Source organism: Sus scrofa, chromosome 4, assembly GCF_054392235.1.
Source record: "Sus scrofa isolate SSC_HxYL_T2T_F1_AM1 chromosome 4, Sscrofa_HxYL_maternal_Yorkshire_Landrace_v2.0, whole genome shotgun sequence".
NCBI classification, from domain to species: Eukaryota; Metazoa; Chordata; class Mammalia; order Artiodactyla; family Suidae; genus Sus; species Sus scrofa.
The window spans coordinates 105,624,764-105,647,810 of record NC_139386.1 but is presented as its reverse complement, the minus strand read 5'-3'; the positions used below and the strand labels follow the sequence as shown (position 1 = coordinate 105,647,810).

General features: G+C 41.8%; 1 protein-coding gene and 1 non-coding gene across 39 annotated transcripts in view; both read left to right on the top strand.

The window, feature by feature from the left end:
- Window positions 1–23,047, top strand: part of LOC100624559 (myomegalin) — a 215,701-nt gene that overhangs the window by 69,938 nt on the left and 122,716 nt on the right. The window lies entirely within an intron of this gene.
- Window positions 20,309–20,412, top strand: LOC146404148 (U6 spliceosomal RNA). Its single transcript, XR_014845050.1, has one exon. It is a non-coding gene; the product is annotated as a U6 spliceosomal RNA (small nuclear RNA).

The window sequence follows — 23,047 nt, the reverse complement described above, 5'->3', positions numbered from 1 at the left end:
TATACATAATTCTTAGTTGTGAAAAAGCTACAAGAATGTTTATTTTTTTTAATTTTTTTTTTTTGGTCTTTTGTCTTTTCAGGGCCACACCCAAGGCATATGGGGTTCCCAGGCTAGGGGTCGAATTGGAGCTACAGCTACCAGCCACAGCCACAGCCCCAGCCACGCCAGATCCAAGCCACATCTGTGATCTTCACCACAGCTCACAGTAACGCCAGATCCTTAACCCATTGAACAAGACCAGGGATCAAACCCACAGCATCATGGTTCCTAGTCAGATTCCTTTCTGCTGTGCCATGACAGGAACTCCTACAGTGTTTAATTTTAATAGAGGTTATAAATAATAGTGGAGAGTTATATTAAAACCTAAAAATATCAACCTCAAAGCAAGTAAATATAAAAGTTAAGAGTTTCCCTCTTTCAAGCTGTTCAGAGATTTCAGAAATAAAATGGTATTAAATTATACATAAGAATTGGTTCTGTGAGACTGGCTTCATTTTTGTTGAGAGTTTAAGTTAAATTATCCTTTAAGCTTCAACGTATGTAAATAATTAAGAACACCCAGGAAGAGGCTGCTTGCTCTCAACACAGAACAGCTAGGGCACATACCTATGTGATTAGGTATCACTGTCCCCTCTCGGTAGCACATATTAATTGTAGGTTCAGTTTGAAGGGAAGGCAATATATAAAGCAAGAAAGTGAGACACTATTGCAGTACATGGAGCTCCTGATTCCAGAGCAAAGTAAAGTGAGAAAATGCTGTGAGGAGACCCACTCCCAGGGAGACTGGCTTGTTAGCATTTCTGAACTACAGCTGCTCTGGTAAATAATTTCTGGGTGGCAACTTGGCTGACTTCCTCATCGTTGTTGATTATCTAATCCTGCATCTTCTCATGACAGCCAAGTGTGCTGCTACTAGAAATATGCCCAACCCTGGAATTTATGAAATCCACTGCTGTGTAGTAAACACCCGATCCCCAAACGGCGTGTAAAACCGCCATCGTGTTTTGCCACATGATGACTACTTATTTGTTAAGCTTGTGTGAATTTATTACTCCAAGTTGCTTTGAAAAAAAGTTTAAGTTTCCCTTCTAAGAACAGAATTTAAAATCTAACAAGGCCAGATCCAATAACAGAAGTGTCAGAAGAAACTGAATGTTGTCATCCTGGACCAGAGTGAGTGAGTATTTAAATATGACATAATCGATGTTGGATGGTTGAGGTGGACTTGGCCTTCAGTTGAAAGAGTTGTGTTCCATTGTTTTGCGGTCCTTTAAACTGCCCGACTCCTTTGAGCTCTGGTTTCTCATCTTTGAGATTGGATATTTTTCCTGTGCAAACTTTGAAATATATACGTAGCTTATTGATGTAGCTAACGTTTTTAAAATCATGATAAACAGCCCACTGATTTTACTTGCCTACCAAATTGCCATCATTTCTACTGTTCTTCTATCACTGGGTCTAGGTAGTTACGAGTTAGGAGCAAGACAGACTTGAATGGAGTTTTGGTTGTACCACTTGCTACCTGGGTTAACTTGAGCAAATACTGTAATTTCTCTTAGCTGAAGTGGGTGTTGTAATAATTTCTATCTAATAGGGTTTGAAAGAGGATCAAATGAGTCACTTAGTTGCAATCAGCACAATTCCTATCATATAGTAGTAAGCCCTCAAGCAATATTCGCCATTATTGTGACAAATTGAGAAACTGCAAAATTATCCGGATAAGTCCAATTGCTGGACATATTAAATTTGGACCCCTTTTTATTCCAAATCAGTTTCTTCTTCCTCAGCTGTGGATTTGGGGCCATTTGTCCTACTTGTCTTAATTCTCCATTTTCATTTGCCCATGTAGAAATAAAATACTGTAATCCAAGTGTCCCTATTACAGCAGTTACTGTCACCCTCAAATACAAATGTTTCTTCAAAAAAAAGAAAGGCTGGATTTGTTAAAAGTTTTAATACAATACTTAGTAATAGTACAAAGTCCTTTGCTTTCACAAAAATTATTATTATGAGTATGATTGGTTGTAATTCAAAAATTTCTATCATCTTTAACACTTTGTAGCTTGATCTGGTTCTAAATTCAGCTTATTTTAAGATTTTTCTTTCTTGTTAATAGAGATATAACTAACACTGTATTAGTTTCAGGTATACAGCATAATTATTTGCTCTCATGTGTATATCATGAGAGGATCACCACAGTAAGTCTAGTTAACATCCATCACCATACATAGTTATAGTTTCTTTTCTTCGTGATGAGAACTTTCAAGATCTATTGTCTTCATTGAATTTCTCTTTGGCTCAATGCCTGGTTTTCTTTAGGCATGACCTGATTTCTTTAGGCCCTGGGAAATATGATTAACAGTGCATATGCAGGCTTGCCGTGTTAAGCACCCCAAAGTTCAGTGAAGTCCCATGGAACTCCATCAGGCTCTGATTGAGGAACCATGACTTGAACCAATGGAAGGCTATTACAGAAAGACAAGTATCTTTGAAGAATATCAAGATGTAGGGACACAAATTTTGGACTCAATCAGAAAACTTGAATTGTGTCTACTTTTTTCTAGCTCTGTATTCTCGGCCTGATCCTTAACTACTTTGAGTCTTAGTTTCCTAAAATGGAGGCATGAATGCCTGCCCAGCCTTCCTCTCTTATGTGTAGACACGTTTAATGTGTTAGATGTTCAATGAATGTGAAGGATTATCACTGACCTGTATACCTGGAGCCATGGACTAAAGAGTGTGCACCTTCTCACCATTGTCTAAAGTGACTGTTGCAGCTGCTGTTGCAGAGTGAGTGGTTTTCTTATATTAACAGAGTTCTCTCTCTCTTTTTTTTAAATATAGTTGGATACCTTGTTTAGTTAGCTGCTATTTTCTAAGTTTTTTTTTCCCCTGTTTTATTTATATGACTTTAAGAAATATGAGTAGGGGTAAATGTAAATAAAGAGAGAGAAATAAGGACTACTTTGGCCAAAGTATTTTTAAATAGTTCTGTGGAAGCCTGATATGAACCTAGTCTGTGTGTGTCCAGGTCTGCATATACTGTGTGTGCTCACTCCTCATTCTCAGCTTTCTGAGGTCCTTGAGGCATGCTTGCACATTTCTTTTGAGGAGCAGAAGTAGAAAGAAAGTAGGGAGTTTGGTTGTTTGTTTGCTTTAATTTTTTTAGAGCCCCACCTGCAGCATATGGAAGTTTCCAGGCTAGGGGGTCAAATCAGAGCTGCAGCTTCCGGCCTATGCCACAGTCACAACACTCTGGGATCTGAGCCGCATCTGCGATCTACACCATAGCTCATGGCAAAGCTGGATCCTTAACCCACTGAGTGAGGCCAGGGATCAAACCTGAATCTTCATGGATACTAGTCAGTCTTGTAACTCACTGAGCCACAATGGGAACTCTGAGATTTCATTCATTAGTTGTAACCAATATTTGTGTTTCTTGATTAACTTTTTAAAAACTTCACACTCATTAGAATGGCTATTATAAAAACAAAACAAAACCAGAAAATAACATACATGGGCTAGGATGTGGAGAAATTGGAAACTTTATGTATAGCTGGTTGGGAATATAGAAGGGTATCACTACTATGGAAAAACGGTATAGTAATTCTTTCAAAAGTTGAACATATTATATGATCCAACAATTCAAAGTCTAGGTATATACCCAAAGTAAGTGAAAGCAGGGACTCAAACAGATACTTGTACACCCATATTCATAGCAGCATTATTCACTTTAGCCAAAAGGGAGAAGAAACCTGAGTGTCCATTAACAGCTAAATGGATAAACAAAATGTGGTGTATACATACAATGGAATATTAAATTCAGCCTTAAAAGGGAAGAAAATTCTGACACATGCTACAACATGGATGAACTTTAAGGACTTTATATTACGTGAAATAAACCAGTCACAAAAGGACAAATATATGATTCCACTTACATGAGGTACCTAGAGCAGTCACATTCATAGCAATGGAGAGTAGAATGGTGATTGCCAAGGGCTGTGGGAGGGGGGAAATGGGGAGTTATTGTTTAATGGCTACAGAGTCAGTTGAGGAAATAGTTCTGGAGATGGATCTCTGCACAATGTGAAGGTACTTAATGCCACTGAACTGTATACTTAAAAATGGTTAAAATGTGGATTTTATGTTATGAATGTTTTACGACAATAGAAAAATTTTAAAGCAACATTCCCATAACTGTCATCGTTACTTTGTAATTTTGTAAAATCCTTAACAAAAGACAACTTTTTTTTTTTCCTGTTTTTGCTTCACACAACTATTCTTTTTAAGAGCTTTTAATTAGATGTCATAATACCTGTTGGGAAAGGGACATTTTTTGCCTTTGAATACATATCTGTCAATCACTAGGAAACAAATCTAAAACTAAATTCTAAAGCCTGATTTAATTCTAAGCCACTTTCAACTATCTCCTTAACTATGTCTACATAATTTATATCTCTGTATGAGTTTATCACAAAGCCACTTCTTCCTGTTAGCCATACGCATCCAGGTTTACACACTGATAAAAGTAGCATTGTAGAATTAAAAGACTAGGTGTTGTAGGAGTTCCCGTTGTGGCTCAGTGGTTAATGAACCCGACTAGTATCCATGAGGATGTGGGTTCGATTCCTGGCCCTGCTCAGCAGGTTAAGGATCTGGTGTTGCCATGAGTGTGGTTTAGGTCACAGACTCGACTCCGATCTGGCATTGCTGTGGCTGTAGTGTAGGCTGGCAGCTACAGCTCCGCCTTGACCCCTAGGCTGGGAACCTCCATATGCGGCAGGTGTGGCCCGAAAAAAGACAAAAGACGAAAAAACTAAACATTGTAAATCCCTGTCTCAAATGTTTATTTACCATATCACCTTGGCCATTCATTTGTTCATGCCTGTACACATAAATTCATTAATTCAAACATCTGTTGACTGCTGTATGCCAGCTACTGTGCTAGATGCTGGTGGAAAAAGTTAACAAATAAAGAAAAATGCTATAATGAGGGGTACCATACAGATATGTGCAGATTGCTGCATAGTACTAAGAAGAACAATAAAATGCACCAGGAAAGGCCTTGCCAACCATGTGAAGTTTGAAATGAATCTTAAAAAATAGTAACAGAACAAAGAATTGGGAAAAGCATTTCAGACAGCATTGATAAGGGCACAGAAGCATGAAAAAGCATTGTGCACTTGGAGAAATCCAAGTCTTTCAGTATGACTAGCACATGTGGTATTGAGAGTTTGTGGTGGTGATGAGACTGGAGAGCTAAGCAGAGGAGAGATCATGGAGAGCTGATCTCTCATGCATTAAGAAGCATGAATTGGGTGCCTACTCTATTCCAGGTACCCTTCCGGAAGTTGAGGCTTCAAAGATGTGTAAGACACAAGTGATAACATGGGATAGAAGACAATACTTGGGGTTGTATGAAGTATAAGGGAACTCAAATGAGGAATCTCTAACCCAACTGATAGAGTAGGTGGGAGGAAAATCTACAGAGGTTTCTTTGAGGAGTTGACCCCTGAGCTTTGTCTTCAAAGAAGAGTAAGCATTGGTTAGTCAGTGGATGGTGGGATGAAAAAAAAGAAGCAAAATCTTGGAAGAAACCACGTATATATGTGGCGAATTCTAAGTGGCTGTGTGTTGCTAAGTTTAAGTTCTAGGCATAGAATGAAGCTGAAGGCTATGCAGGGTATAATTCTTTGTGCCATGTTAAAGAGTGTAGACTTTATCCTTAGGAGGCTAGGAAATCATGGATGGGCTTTCAGCAACGAGGCACATGCTAGATCCTTCTGGTGGGTGGGAAAGATGGAGTCAAGGAAGATAAGGTAGGAAATCAGGAGAACAGACAGGCCAACAAGAAGAGATGATGAAGAACTGAATGAGGGCCACGGTGACAGGAATGGAGAGGAGGGGGCTGATCTGCAAAGTACTTAGGAGGTAAAACATCTGTAGGAGTTGGTGATCAATGGGATGGGAGGATTGAAGGAAAAGAGTCGAGAAGACTGCCAGGTTCCTGGCGAAGACAAGTCACTTTTTCTGGGCCTCTGGTTTTTGACGTGTAAAAAGTGTGGGCAGGACTGGGGTTGACACTGACACCTCTCCCAGCTCTGGAATTCTCTGCTTCTGGGCAGCCTCCTTGGATGCCCTCCCCCTAACTCAGGTGGTTGCTTACCTTCTCTCCGTCTCACAGCTCCTCTGATCCTTCTCAGGAAGGGAGGTGCCAGCAGAGCTGAGATGGCTTTAAAACTGCCAGCCAGTGTCAGGAAAATCTAGTGCTGTTACCAGGTAGCTGGAGTTATAATTAGCCCAGTTGCTAGGGAAAACCTGAGATTCTGTAAGCATGGACTGCCAGAAACAGCTTTCCCAACTGGATGAATGTATTTGTTTGCAAGAACAAAGAGGATGTGGATGGAGGGTTTTTAATGTGTCTTTGGAGAATCCAGTTTTTGACCAGGGCATATGATATGTTAAAAGCAGAAAATAGGTTTGCGCTTGGGCTACTCAACATCTTGTCTGTGGTAGGAGCCATGGGCAAAATGCTGCTTTGATATATATTTGGATAGTTGGAAAGAGACTTACTTTTATTTGAAGGGACATAAATAAGAACATAGAATTGCAGTTAGAGAAATCTTGGAGATAATCTATATACCCTTTTCACTTTTTTTTTTGTCTTTTCTAGGGCCGCATCTGAAGCATGTGGAGGTTCCCAGGCTAGGGGTTGAATTGGAGCTGTAGCCGCCGGCCTACGCCAGAGCCACAGAAATGTCAGATTCCAGCCTCGTCTGTGACTTATGCCACAGCTCACAGCAACACCCACTGAGTGAGGCCAGAAATCGAACCCTCAACCTCATGGTTCCTAGTCAGGTTTGTTAACCACTGAGCCACGACGGGAACTCCCCTTTTCACATTTTAAGAAAGCTTTTTGTTTTAAAATAACTTTAGGCATACAAAACAGTTCCAAAAAGAGTACAGATGGAGTTTCCTGGTGGCCTTGTAGTTAAGGATTCGGTGTTGTCACTGCTGTGGCTTAGGGTCAATCCTTGGCCAAGGAACTTCCACGTACTGTGGGCACAGCCAAAAAAAAGATAGCATAGACTATTCCTATATCCCATTTACTCAGCTTTTCCTACTGAATAAACCCTTCACTTTAAAGTTAGGGAGACTGAGGCCCAGGGTGATAAACCATCTAAGGTCACCCAGCAAATTAATGGTCAAGTTGAAACTACAATCCAGGAGGCTTTGCTTCTTGTGCAGGCACTTGCAATGACTTCTTTGGTCTTCAACAGAAGTTCAAGGAATTTATATGCTTGTCAGAAGTTGAGACTTTCTTCGCCTTTGTACTACTGAGCTAAAATAGAGTATACACAGCAGAAGTTAGAGTAACTCACAAATAAATGATTCTGCCGCGGGAGCGGCCCAAGAAATAGCAACAACAACAACAACAACAACAAAAAGACAAAAGGAAAAAAATAAAAAATAAAAAAATAAATGATTCTGTACCCTGTGCCTGCTGCCACAAGAAAATATTTAGTTCCTCAGCCTACATACCCCTTCCCGAGGAGTTCCATCATTATATGTTTCCAAAGCCATGAGGAACTTGTTTGGGGGGTAGGATGTGGGGTGGGCACGGGGTTGGCTTCCTGCTCCAGTCTTTACCTTCTCATCTCAGTTCCACTTCCCAGAGGAATGAGGCTCTGTGATGATATACATGGAGAAGGTTCAACGTGGGGGCTGGTGCAAACTGGAACGGGGCCCACCCCATCATGTTAAGTAGCAGTTAATCCACCCACGCACCAAAAGCAATGATCCGACTTGGTACATGCCGTTCTGTGGAGGGCTAAGTAACAGTCAGGTGGCTTTTTGCCAGGCAACTTTAGAACAGACTTTGGGCTCCCCTGCACAGCTTATCATCTCTGTTATTTAGAGACCGGTTTGAAGAGGTTGGGAGTGAATGAAAGGCACCGGCTGCCTTGTTGTGCCAGCTTTTTATCTCCCGACCTCATACCAGGCCCCGCTGTTAGGCAGGGCAAGAAGCCACCCCTTTCTGTACTCTGGGCCTTATACACATGGAGGCTTGAGGAGGAAGCCTTCTCCTTTGGCCCCAGGTGGGTGGAGGGAGGCTGCCATCACGAAGACTGTGACCTGGACCTGCAGCAGGAGAGCCTGGGCACTGGCTGAGGGCCAGGAGTAAGCAAGTCCTTCCTGGTCACTTTTCCTTAATAGGTTTCAGAGTTCCTTTCTGAGCCCACCTAGGTGGCTGTCCCTCCTAGAGCTACTCTATCAGGGCCCACATCCAGATTTACCCCAGTCAAGCTGAGTATATGCTCAATATAAACCTAAGCCTCGTTCTGCCCACGTACCACAACTCAGTTGATGACGTTGTGTGTTGTCATCACTCTGCTCCAAAGTCAGGAACTCCTGAGTCCTGAGCTGGATCCTAGGGTCTTCTGGCATAGAGATCAAATGAAGGTAGTGAACCGCTGGGACTCAGAGGAGAAGATCCCTTAAGAGGTGGGGAACAGTCTCCATTCGAAGTCTTGTTCTTGCTCTTCCATCCCTTCCAGGCCATGGGATTATGGAGAAGCCCAGGTTGCTGTCAAACCATTTGGAGCCTCAAAGAACTCAGAGTTAGGAGAGTAGCGCCTAGTCCTTTCCAGTCTCTACAGAGCTGGCGGTGAGAGCAGAGAGGTTCCTCCAGCTGTGGAAAGCTTGGTTGGGTAGGGGCCACATCAGGGGGCCACCGGTGATGTCCATTAGAACCAGAACTCCACCTCAGGCTTTCCCTAGCCTCTTTGGCCCTCAGTGCTAACTTCCTAGTTCTTCTCTCCCCTCTTTACTCCTCTGCTCCCCCTGCTTCTATCAAGGTGTCACCAGTGCCTAAGGGGCTTGTTACGAGATGGAGGAAAATTAATGGTTGTGAGGAAAACAGCCTGTGGACTCCTTCTCTTTCTGCTTCTAGGCTACATACCTCCAGGAGAAGTTTCTAGACCCAGGTCTTATCCCACCTTTTGGTATCTGTATTCTCCCTACTCTTTGGCCTGCCCTGTCCTTCTCTGTCCCATGTCCTCTCTCCTCTTTCCCCATATTTGCACATGCACATGGGAAATAAGTCCTAAATGCTTCATCTTTAAACCCTATGAAGGAGGGAATCCATTTAGTGTTTACTCTGCCAGGTACTACACTATGCATCTTACACAAATTTGCCCCCATTTTTCACAAGACCCTGTTGGACATTAATAGCAAATGTAGTGTACCTGCTGTCCTGGCAGCTACATGGCCTAATTCTTCAGTTAATAAGCAAGGTCTTGGCACATTCTTTAGAATTTAATGCTAATCACTCATTCAAATGCAAATGATGTTTTTCAGTGAATAATGCTACCTTGAATTAAAGTCTGGCTAAAGAGAAAAGATATTGTGCTCTAGCAAAATGATACCCGTTTTCATGGTGGTTTTCACCAAGATTGTAGCTGGAAGAGGTGGCCTTGTCTCATTGATGTATCTGCCCCAAAGGGTGGCATTGACCTTATTTTTACTTGTGAAACAGGTGCAGATGGCCCTGTGGACTGTAATAGAAACTGGGTTGACCTTATCCTCATACACTGCCCTGTCAGACTTGTGTTGTTTGGTATAGAACTCCAGAAATTCTATAATATTGAGGAATTTTAATTAAAAATTAGAACTTAAAAAATAGAAAATGAGGCTTATGAGAAAAGGGTAGTGGAATGGGATTTTTAATTTGGGGAAGAATAGACTAAGAGGTGACCTAATAGTAAATTTAGAAGACTCCTTTGGAATTCCTGCTGTGGCTCCGCAGGTTAAGAACGTGACTAGTATCCATGAGGATGTGGGTTCAATCTCTAGCCTCGCTCAGTGGGTTAAGGATCCGGCCTTGCTGCAAGCCGCAGTGTAGATAGAGCATGGATGCAGCTCAGATCTGGTGTGGCTGTGGTATAGGCCAGGGGCTATGGCTCCAATTCGACCCCTAGGCCTGGGAACTTCCATATGCTGTGGCTGTGGCCATAAACACACACACACATACACACACACACACATCGGTATGTAACAGACAGTGATTAGCTATGTTCTGTCTCTGCAAGAATAAAACAGCTTGATCTGGGAGTTCCCATTGTGTCTCATCGGCAATGAACCAGAGTAGGATCCATGGGGATGCGGGTTTGATCCCTGGCCTCGCTCACTGGGTTAAGGACCTGGCGTTGCCATGAGCTGCAGTGTAGGTCATAGGCACGGCTCGGATCTTGTGTTACTATGGAAAAAATAGCTTGATCCAAGTTGAAACCTACGCATTAAGCCTCATTCATTAGTCCTCATTCATTAAAAAATATTTATTGAGCACCTACTGTGTTTTAGGTGCCATTGGATGTGGTTGGAATAGACATATATATTATATATTCCACATATATATCAATGAACAAAATAGATGCGCATTCCTACCCTCATGGAATTCATATTCTAGCATGAGAAAATAGACAACAAATAATAAATATTAAATAGCACATGTAGAATGTTAGAAAGTGATAAATCCTCCTGGAGGAGGAGGAAATACAACAGGGTAAGAGCATCAAAAAGTATAAGGATGGAGGGCATTTTGCAGCATTAAAGAGTGGTTGGGGAGGTCACGTTGAGAAAGAGATTTTCAAAACACATACATTTATTTTCTCACAGTTTATGTGAGTCAGCAGTCCAGGTACAGCTTAGCTGGGTTTTCTGCTTAGGCTTTCACTAGGCTACAACCAAGATGCTGGCCAGGCTGAATTCTTATCTGAAGACTTGACTGGGGAAGAATTGCTGCTGAGCTCACTCAAGTTACTTGCAGATTTTTTTTTTTTTTCTTTGAAGGACTAAGGGCAGACTTCTTGCTGGATGTTGGCTAGAGGCTGCCACGACTTCAGCTCCCGGAAGCCACCTACTGTTCCCTTGCCACGTGGACTTTACCCACATGGTCACTCTCTTTATTAAGTCAGCAGGGGGAAGCTCTAGAGCAAGTCAGCTAAACACAGTCACAGGACTGACCTTCCATCACCTTTGCCATATGCTATTGGATAGAAGCCAGTCACCCAGCCTGCTCTTCTCAAGGGGAGGGAATTACACAGAGACATGAAGCAGAAGCACACGATCGTGGGGAACCTGGTCAGAGTCTGTTCACCACGTGATTTTCCCACATCTTTCCTTAACTTTAGTTTACAGATATGAGATGGAAAGGGAAGTAAACAAACATGAGAATGACTGATAGAGGAAGATTTATTCCTAGATTTCACCATCACAGCATTTATAGCCCTCAAGGCTGACCTGAGGCAATGAAACGATCCCGGGATTGGCAGCTCCATGCAGAGTTCCTTACTCACCCTCTGCATATGTGGCTGTTTGTATTGCTATTCCCTTTATTGTTTCTGTTGTCCTTTCATCTTTTTATTTAAATCAACTGTATTAAGTGTACAGTTTGATGAATTTTAACACATATATCCACCCATGCAACAACCACCCCGCCATTGAGATATAAAACACTTCCGTCATCCACAAAAGGTGCTGTGTATCCTACTGGTGCCAATCCTCCTATGTCTCTGATGGATGGAAACCACTGATCTTCTTTCTGTCTCTAGCTTAGTTTTGTCTCCTCTAGAATTTCATATAAATGGAATCACGTAGTATAGATTCTGATGTTGTGCTTCTTTTGCTTAGCATAATGATTGTGAGTTTCATCCATGTTGTCTGTGTCATTAGCTCATTCCTTTTTATTGCTGAGTAGCATTCCACTGTATGAATATAATGCAGTTTGTTTATTTATTCACCTGTTGATGAACATACAGGTTGTGTCCTGTGATTGGCGACTATGAATAAAGGTGCTATGCATATTCATGTACAGGTCTTTGTTTTATTTCTCTTGAGTAAATATCTAGTAATAGAATCATCAGGCCATATATAGTAAGAATATATTTTAATTTATAAGCTACTGCCAAACTGTTTTCCAAAGTGGCTATACAATAGAAAAATGATTTTAAAGCAACACTTAAAAGAGATGAGGAAGTTAGCCAGACAGATAACTGACAGGAGAATATTCCAGGCAAAGAAGCAGCAGGAAAGTCATGGAGGCTGAAGTAGCATGAGAAAGGGCAAGAATATAGGGAGATGAGGCCCCAGAGGTAATGAAGATGGTGCAGATCAGATAGGCCCTTGGAGATAATTTTAAGGACTTCAGCTTTTACTCTGAGTGACAAGGTGACCCTCAGACAGTGACGGTCCTGTCTGACTTTTGAAAGATTGTTGTGGTTGCAGTGTTGAGAATAGGCTATAAAATGGTAAATGTAGAAGCCACAAGGGCTCTTAGGAAGCCACTGTCATCTGTACAAGAGATGATGATGGTCAGACTAAGGTAATAACACTTGAGGTGAGGAGAAGTAGTGAAGGAGGCACCAACAAGACTGCTGGTGGATCAGATATGGAATATGAGGGAAGGAAAGGAATCGAGGAAGATGTCAGGGTTTTTGGCCTAAGCAACTGGAAGAATGGTGATGGGGAAGGCTACATACAGAGCAGGTTTTTGAGGGTGGTGAGTAGGGTTCAATTTTGGACATTCTGTTTTTGAGATACTTGTTAGACATTTCCAGTGGCGGTATCAAGTAAGTGGATGAGTATATATGTCTGAAGTTCTGGAGGAAAGGTTGGGCTAAAGAGATGAATTTGGGAGTCATCAGTACATAGATGGTATTTAAAGTGATGAGTCTACAGATCACCAAGAGAGTTAGACCTACCAAGGGGGAAGATAAAAGGACCAAAGACTAAGCCCTGGCTCACTCTAATAGTAATAATTTGGGGGAAGGAGGAAGAACCAGCAAAGGAGATGGAAAAGATGTAACCAGTGAAGTAGGAAGAAAACCAAGAGGGTCTAGATCCTGGAAGCCAAATGAAGAAACCCTACAATGGAAGAGGGAGGGATCCACCTTTTGAAATGCGGCTCCTGTCTCAAGTATATGATGACTAAGAATTGACCTTTGGATTTAATAACCTGAAAGCCATTAGTGGTCTTGATCAGAGTAGTTTTGGTATTGAGGTGGAGGCAAAAGCTTGATTCCAGTAGGTTTAACAAAAAAATGGGAGGAGAGGTGTTGGAGTCAGTGAGTATGACTGATTATGTTGAGCTTTGTTGCAAAGAAGAACAAAGAAATGGAAATGCAACTAGTAAGGGTTAGAGGTCCACAGAAGAATTTTTTAAAGATAGATGAATAGGGAGTTCCCGTTGTGGTGCGGTGGAAATGACTCCGGCTAGTAACCAGGAGGTTGCAGGTTCGATCCCTGGCCTTGCGCAGTGGGTTAAGGATCTGGCATTGCCATGAGCTGTGGTGTAGGTTGCAGACACAGCTCAGATCCTGAGTTGTTTGGCTGTGGCGTAGGCCAGCAACTGTAGCTCCGATTTGACCCCAGCCTGGAAACCTCCATATGCTGCAGGTGCAGCCCTAAAAACAAAAACAAAACAAAACAAAAAAACCCCCACCAAAACATATAGATAAATAATAGCATGCTTGCGTGCCAATAGAATTTTCTTGTAGAAAGTGAAATATTGATGGAGGAGACTATCTGGGTATTTTGAGAAATAGAAAGAATGGGACCTAATGCCTTAGTGGAAGTTTTGGCTTTAGATAGGAGCATGGATAGTTGATCTGTGGTCACAAGCAGAAAGAGAGTATGTGAGCACAGATGCTGGTAGATAGGTAGATAATGGTAGTAGGAGACTGTTGGAAAATTACTTTGGTATTCTCAGTGCTCAGAAACAAGCTTTATTCTTTCACTGTGTATTTTCAAACATGTTCCTAGAGTGAGTCACCCTCTCTGACATGTGCTAATTCCTGCTGACACATCCTTGTTCACACCTGGAATACCTATATCTTTTTTCTCTGCTTATTCAAACCCTACTCAAAGTCCAACTCAGATTCCACCTGCTCACATGGGCCTTCCTCATCACCAATGCCTGAGACCATCTTTTGCTGTCTATACTCTTATAGTATTTACAATTCAAATACATTATTTAGCATGTATTTACTCCATGGCTGGCAATTATCTTTCCATGTATATGTTTCATATTTCCTCTTCTAAATTATAAACACATTGTGGGTTGGATTGATCTCAAACTTACTTTATACCCTTCACCATAATCTTCAACATGGTTGAGCCCATAAAAGAAACTCAAAGTTTGTGTTGATTGATTGCAAACAACCTAGAAGTTGCAAGTGAAGCTCATCTGTACAGATGCGAGAGGAGACCACCTTTCCATCCTTTGTTGTTTCCTCTACCTGAGTACCCACCAGCTATCTTTGGATCTCTCCAGGTGAACCTCCAACTCTTCCTAGGACTGAGAAGTCTCTCCAAGAGAAGGGTTAGTAGCAAACAAATTGAGAAAAGAAACAGTATAAGAAGAGGAAATTCTCAACAGAATTTTTACATCAGGTTATATTTTTATTTTAAACAACATTTATTCATTTGATAAATACGTAGTCGTCTTCCATGTGTGGGCACTTCTGTGTGTGTTGGTGCCGTGCTACCCATGGGGATGCAATGGTGAGAAAGTAGAGGGGGTTCCTGCCCTCCTCACATTTGTAGTTTGGTGTCTGGCATAATGTGAGTAGTACTGTGGAGTTCCTGTCGTGGCTCAGTGGTTAATGAACCTGACTGGGAACCATGAGGACAAGGGTTCAATCCCCAGCCTTGCTTAGTGGGTTAAGGATCAGGGGTTGCCATGAGCTGTAGTGTATCTCACAGATGAGGCTTGGATCCCACATTGCTGTGGCTCCAATTCGATCCCTAGCTTAGGAACCTCCCTATGCCTCAGGTGCGGCCCTAAAAAGACCAAAAAAAAAAAAAAAAAAAATGTGAGTAGTACTGCGATTTGATTTTTTCAGTGTGGTACCTGTTATCACCCCCAGATAGTTTTGCTTCACTTATAATTATCTAGAGTCACTTCTGTATTTTGTTGGTTGAGGAATGCCATAAACCCCATAAAACTCTTGCAGGTGCCCTTATACCACAGGGTTCATTGTGATACAGGTCAGGACATGTCTTCATGTGATGTACTTAAAACCAGTACATGATGTACCTAAAACCAGTAACCAGTACATCTTTGTCCTAACATTTTGTAGAGCAGCACTGGCCAACAGAAATTCAGTGCAAGCCGCAGATGTGATTTAAAATTTTCGAGCAGCCACATTAAAAGAAAAAAAAAAAAACACGTGAAATTAAAACAGCTTTAGGACATCATTTCAACATGAAATCAACATTAAAAAATTATTAAGATTTTACATTCTTTTGTTGTGGTTAAGTCTTTGCAATCCATTGTATATTAGGTCTGAAATTCTTATAGCACATCTCATTTTGGACTCGTCACACCTTAAGGGTTTAAGAGCTGCATGTGGCTCATGGCTGCCATCCTGGATGACACAGCTTAGAGTATATACATTTTAAGTGCTGTCCCTGGTCTCACTCAAGCAGAGGTATAACTTCAGAAGAGCTGCTTGATCATAGGACCTGGCATCAGGACATAGCTAGGCCTCCAAGGGAGGAGTGCCTGGCAGGTGTTGGAACTTAGATTCCATTTTGCAGTGTAAGCGTCCAGATAAGAAAAACTGTCCTGGGAGTCCCCTTCGTGGCTCAGTGGTTAATGAACCGACTAGGATCCATGAGGATACAGATTCGATCCCTGGCCTCGCTCAGTGGGTTAAGGATCCTCATTGCTGTGAGCTAGGGTGTAGGGTCCCAGACGCGGCTCGGATCGGTGGCTCGGATCCTGTGTTGCTGTGGCTGTGGTGTAGGCCAGTGGCTGCAGCTCCAATTCTACCCCTAGCCTGGGAACTTCCATATGCCACTGGTGTAGCCCTAAAAAGCAAAAAACAAACAAAAAACTGTCCTGGACTTTACAGAACATCAATGAGTGACTTTACTCTTCTTGGAGAGTAGATAAAAGCAAGTGTCTATCCATAATTGAGAGCTAAATTTGGTGATAAATGTCAGGTCATGTTAGATGCCACAGATAATTTTTAAATGTTTAGTAGGCTTTCGGTTTTCTCTTTACAAATTTATCTGTAGAAAAAATCAATGTAATTTTTATATGTTTTGCCTCTAAAGTCAGTTTTTACTTATCCAAATTCTATACCTGCTGTGCCCAAAGGGAAGTTAGGGAAAGCACAGGATGGGTCCCCTGAATCCCAGTTTCTAAGTAGTTGAAGGAAACATATCATTCTAAGCATCTGTTTCAGCCCCTCCAGTGGGGCCAGGTCCTGTCTCCGCACAAGGTGTCCTCACCCCTGACTTTCCTAAGAGGCCTGCGCTTTTCTAAATTAAGCCCAGCCGGTCCTATTTGTGAACAGAGAGGCTCCAGCCAAGCGGGAGAGATTCGTCCTGCTGAAGAATGTGCTGGGGACATGGAGAGAATCGCTGAGATCACTGGTATTTATATGTATGTTTTCTCACTTGCCAGCTCAGTTGGCTACATCAACAGAGGCTTCTGGGACTCAACCAGGATTTTAACAGAGTGACTGAAGAGGGTTTAAGTTGAAGAGCACCAAGGCAATGTGTATATTGGGACCTCTGAGCTCAGAGTCTAAATAAAACATACCCAAGATACCTCGTATTTTGCTCCATATTTTCAGATGGACTCTTTTTTAGGGCAGACTATTTTTTAGGTTCACAGCAAAACTGAACAGAAGGTACAGAAATTTCCCATATACCCATTCCCCATATATGTACAGCCTCCCCAACTGTCTGAATCCAAGGACACCTCATTTTAATCTTTCTCAGGTCCCTAAACTCAGGGTTGACCAGAAATACCTATCGCTCCTTATGATTTGTTTATCTTACTACCTTTGGGGAAACTAATGTTTGTTGAACACCTCTTATATATCAGATATTTTTATTTACACATTTTCATTTAAATTTCACAGTATCCCTGAAAAGTAGTGATTGTAAACACCAGATTGTAAGCATAACTTAGGTTAAGTGATTTACTTTGAGAATACAGAGGATGAACGATGTGGAACTATGTGAAACTGTAAAAAAAAAATGGTTGAATAGCTGCACTTTCATAAGATTCAGCCTAACAGAATGTGAGAGAGTAAGTATTTGAACACAGGCCAGCTTAGTTCTAAAGTCTACACTCTTCTTTGTGTTTTACCAAACCACTGCTCTAAGTGCCAGGTACTTTATTTTCCCCTTGGCAGCTCTATAGCTTAAGATTTACATGCTTCCTCCCTAAAAGATTAGAACGGGGAGTGGAGGAGAGGAGGGCAGTGAGCTCAAAGGAAGGGCAACCCAGAGTATGACAAATCTTGAGTTGGGTCTGGGAATGTTTCTTTGGAGGCTAAAGCCAGGAGTTGTAGGATGGACTTGTGTTGATTTGTGTACCTGCTGCTATTTATATCTGTCACCTGTGTGCATTTCCATACCAGCTATTTGATTCTGGGTCTCTTTTGTTTACCACACTCTACTATAATTATCTACTTAATTGTCTCCATAGGCTATAAATTCCCTGAGGACTGTGATTGTGTCTGCCTTGCTCTTTTTAGTACTTACTGGAGTGCCCTGCACATCCAAAGGAGATACTCAATAAATATTTTTGATTTAAAAAAAAGTGAATAAACAAATGCTACCATCTCACAAGTTAGATACCCTGTCTTCAGCCCAATGAGCACACTTTCTGTCTCTGTCTCTCTCTCACATGTGTGCACGCACATGCACACACACACGAGCCCTGGCTGTGTCTGGCCAAATACCTGACCACCTTAGAATTCATCCACAGCCCCAGTGCTTACTCATAGGTGGTTGTCTGTGTTTGTCTGATCAAGGGAAACTGAGCTGAGAAGAAGCTGGGTTGTTTTCAGGCCTCTTCGAAGGCCCGATGTGGGTTGGGCTTAAAAGAGTGATCTGAACAGAGGAGTTCTGCCATTTGGATGGAGATCCTTCTATTTTGTATTGTATAAACTAAAACTTTTCCACTTGGTTTTTTTCCATTTCTTTGGGAGACTGAACACTAGAGCAGTCTCTGGCAGGAGAGTGTCTGGAATTGTGGTTGCTGAGGCTGGAGACACTGCCCTACTGTCCTTTCCTTGGCAGTGAACTTACTTGTCACATGTTGGGGCAACTTAGGTGTCTAATTTGTAGCTTCGCTTTACTAGTGGAAGAGAGCCTGGCATCTGTAGAAAGGCAGGGATTGTACCTCTGAATAGTCTTTTCTCTCCCTGAGGATCTAAGGACCTTTATGATTTGCATTTGAGCACCTTCTGCCTAGGCATCTCACATCAACAGAGATGAATAATGCAGGTGAAATTATAATCCTTATGGGCAAGAGGAGAAGCTCTGATTAAAATTAATTGACTATATTGTGAAAATGGCCATCCTACCCAAAGCAATCTACAGATTCAATGCAATCCCTATCAAATTACCCATGACATTGTTCACAGAACTAGAACAAACAATCCAAACATTTATATGGAACCACAAAAGACCCAGAATCGCCAAAGCAATCCTGAGAAACAAAAACCAAGCAGGAGGCATAACTCTCCCAGACTTCAAGAAATACTACAAAGCCACAGTCATCAAAACAGTGTGGTACTGGTACCAAAACAGACAGACAGACCAATGGAACAGAATAGAGAATCCGGAAATAAACCCTGACACCTATGGTCAATTAATCTTTGACAAGGGAGGCAAGAACATAAAATGGGAAAAGGAAAGTCTATTCAGCAAGCATTGCTGGGAAACCTGGACAGCTGCATGCAAAGCAATGAAACTAGAACACACCCTCACACCATGCACAAAAATAAACTCCAAATGGCTGAAAGACTTAAATATACGACAGGACACCATCAAACTCCTAGAAGAAAACATAGGCAAAACACTCTCTGACATCAACATCATGAATATTTTCTCAGGTCAGTCTCCCAAAGCAATAGAAATTAGAGCAAAAATAAACCCATGGGACCTCATCAAACTGAAAAGCTTTTGCACAGCAAAGGAAACCCAAAAGAAAACAAAAAGACAACTTACAGAATGGGAGAAAATAGTTTCAAATGATGCAACTGACAAGGGCTTAATCTCTAGAATATACAAGCAACTTATACAACTCAACAGCAAAAAAGCCAATCAATCAATGGAAAAATGGGCAAAAGACCTGAATAGACATTTCTCCAAGGAAGATATACAGATGGCCAACAAACACATGAAAAAATGCTCCACATCGCTGATTATAAGAGAAATGCAAATCAAAACTACCATGAGATACCACCTCACACCAGTCAGAATGGCCATCATTAATAAATCCACAAATAACAAGTGCTGGAGGGGCTGTGGAGAAAAGGGAACCCTCCTGCACTGCTGGTGGGAATGTAAACTGGTACAGCCACTATGGAGAACAGTTTGGAGATACCTTAGAAATCTATACATAGAACTTCCATATGACCCTGCAATCCCACTCTTGGGCATCTATCCGGACAAAGCTCTACTTAAAAGAGACACATGCACCCGCATGTTCATTGCAGCCCTATTCACAATAGCCAGGACATGGAAACAATCCAAATGTCCATCGACAGATGATTGGATTCGGAAGATGGGGTATATATACACAATGGAATACTACTCAGCCATAAAAAAGGATGACATAATGCCATTTGCAGCAACATGGATGGAACTAGAGAATCTCATGCTGAGTGAAATGAGCCAGAAAGACAAAGACAAATACCATATGATATCACTTATAACTGGAATCTAATATCCAGCACAAATGAACATCTCCTCAGAAAAGAAAATCATGGACTTGGAGAAGAGACTTGTGGTTGCCTGATGGGAGGGGGAGGGAGTGGGAGGGATCGGGAGCTTGGGCTTATCAGACACAACCTAGAATAGATTTATAAGGAGATCCTGCTGAATAGCATTGAGAACTATGTCTAGATTCTCATGTCGCAACAGAAGAAAGGGTGGGGGAAAAAAACTGTAACTGCAATGTATACATCTAAGGATGACCTGACCCCCTTGCTGTACAGTGGGAAAATAATAATAAAAAAAAATTAATTGACTATATAAAAACATAAAGCCCTGGGGTTGACTAGTCTAAGGTCACACAGTTAATGACAAAGCAAAATACTTAGACCCTTTAGGGGCCTATTTTTGCTTTAAAACCAGGTGAATGGAAAGAAATCTCATCTACAAAACAACTCATTTGGAAGCTAATAAAATATGTTTCTAGGGATTGTGTAGGGTCCAACCCCATGTCCCTTGTTCAGGACAGCTAGAACCCCTCTTGAAAGTACCCAGTACTGTGCTCGCTTTGGCAGCACATATACTAAAATTGGAATGATTACAGAGAAGATTAGCATGGCCCCTGCGCAAGGATGATACTCAAATTCGTGAAGCGTTCATTTAAAAAAAAAAAATACCCAGTACTTCACTGTGTTTTATAGAGCTATGGATTTGCCCCAGTGGTGTCAGAGAAGTCTGGAAAAGAGTTCACTGTGAACAAAAAATATTTGTGAACTATACTTTTTCTGGAAAGGATATAGTTCTAAAAAGAAAAATATATTTTTTTAATATAACCCATACACTAAGAGTTACTTTTCACTTTGGGTTAATAATCAGGAATTATAAGAGGATCTGCTTACAAAATTTTTGAGACTCTTCTTCCTGTTAAACTGTTTTCTTTTATTTTTTTATTTTTATTTTTATTTATTTATTTATTTTGTCTTTTTGCCATTTCTTGGGCCGCTCCCGTGGCATATGGAGGTTCCCAGGCTAGGGGTCCATTCGGAGCTGTAGCTGCCAGCCTACGCCAGAGCCACAGCAACGCAGGATCCGAGCCGCGTCTGCGACCTACACCACAGCTCACGGCAACGCCGAATCGTTAACCCACTGAGCAAGGGCAGGGACCGAACCCGCAACCTCATGGTTCCTAGTTGGATTCGTTATCCACTGCGCCACGACGGGAACTCCCCTGTTTCTTTCAAATTCTTTTAGTTTGGGAGTTCCTGTTGTGGCTCAGTGGTAACAAACCCAACCAGTATCCAAGAGGACAAAGGTTCGATCCCTGGCATCGCTCAGTGGGTTAAGGGTTCGGCATTGCTGTGAGCTGTGATGTAGATCACAGATACAGCTCGGATCCGTGTTGCTGTGGCTCTGGCATAGGCTGGTTAGCTGCAGCTTCAATTCGACTCCTATCCTGGGAACTTCCATATGCTGCAGGTGTGACCCAAAAAAGCAAAAACGAAAAATAACTTCTTTTAGTTTACGGAATTGATTTAGAGTAAAATCTGGCCATATTTATTTTCGTTCCAAATAAAGACTCTACTATGGGAGAGTCTCTTCCCCCTTGCTTGTTTCCTCCTCTCTTACAAAAGTGTAGTACCCATTTCCTTCACCCACTGACCCTGATTCACCTCTTAGCACACTGAAAAGCACTTTGGTTCTGGCAAGCTTTAATCTTCAACACATAGTTTACTTGCTGATGTTATCAATGAATGGATGCTGGTATGCTGTCAAGCTTCTTCTTCTTTTTCTTTTTTTGAGTGCCTGCTCTTCCCTCAGCAGCAAATTATGAGGGATATGAAATATGACATAATCCCTGTCCTCAAATTGCTTAAAGATTAGTTGAAACACACACACATGTGAAATTAAATACCAAAACAAAAATGTAAGTTAGCAATTCAAGACATGATAAAGTATTTATTCTATAAACATATACTGAGAGCTACTGAGGGCAAAGTACTTTTCCAGATATTAAAACCTAGAAGCGGAGCCAGACATTTTAAATAACTAATCAAAGCAGAGCGAGGAGACTTCTGTCCTAGAGATAAGTGTCAGATGACTGAGTCCTGGTTTACTCTGGACAGTCCTGGTTTTGCCTGTTGTCCTGGTATAGTTATGACAGCGCCTTTCCACTTTCAGAAGAGTCGCAGTATGGATGCTAAATTATAGTTACCTTAGTTATAAACAAAGTTCAGTGGGAGCGAAGAGAAATGAATTATTAAGTTCTGAATGGGGGATTGGGGAAAGTTTCCTGGAGCACAGCGTTGGGGGCAGGGGGTTGGGTGTTTGAACTAAACCGTAATGAACAACAGTTTTAGGAAGGAGAAGGCATCAGGGGCTGAGCTCTGGCAAAGCCTTGGTGGCATTCAAGGGCATTGATGTGACTTCCATCTGCAGCAGCCCTTCGTTTAGAGGTGAAGAGGGTAGCACTATCAAAGACCAGAGGAGTCTTGCCGTAAACCGTCATCACTCAGAACTCTGGTTTTCAGAAAAGACAGCTGCTGGATAATGAGTGATGTCATGGTCAGACCAGACAGGTACAGTTCAAGGGGGAGGGAGGCAGGAGAAGAGAGAGTGTGAGGCAATGTGAGAGTTGAAGGAGACTGGAGGAGGTTGGGAGAGGAGGGGAGAGACCTGTGCTTTTGTTAGTTCAATCTGTCCAGTTAAAGTTGCAGGAGTTCCCCTTGTGGTGTAGCAGGAACAAATCTAACTAGTGTCCATGAAGATGCAGATTCAATCCCTGGCCTCAGTGGGTTAAGGATCCTGTGTTGCCATGAGCTGTGGTGTAGGTCGCAGACTCAGCTCAGATTCTGAGTTGCTGTGGCTGTGGCGTAGGCCAGCAACTACAGCTCAGATTTGACCCCAGCCTGGGAACTTCCACATGCTGAAGGTGGGGCCCTAAAAGGACCAAAAAAAAAAAAAAAAAAAAAAAAAAAAGAGAGAGAGAGCTTGCTGATTCCGCTCTGAAAGAATTCTCTGCTAATTTTATTTCTCCCCTGTGACCCCAGTTGTATTCTGAGTCCCCCAGGTTTACAGGACAGGTTTATTTTCTTATCCCTCAGTGTTAGGAGATAGGCTCAGCACTGCTTTTTTATGTAAGTCCACTGGCTGAAAGAAGCAGCTATAGGGCACCAGACCATCATTGCTATCTATGACCATAGTTTGGGAAATTCCAGAGGGGAAAATGAAAAAATAAAAACAGAGTATGGACATCTACCTTTTCATGATGAAAATTCCACCTTTTAACTTTTCATTATGA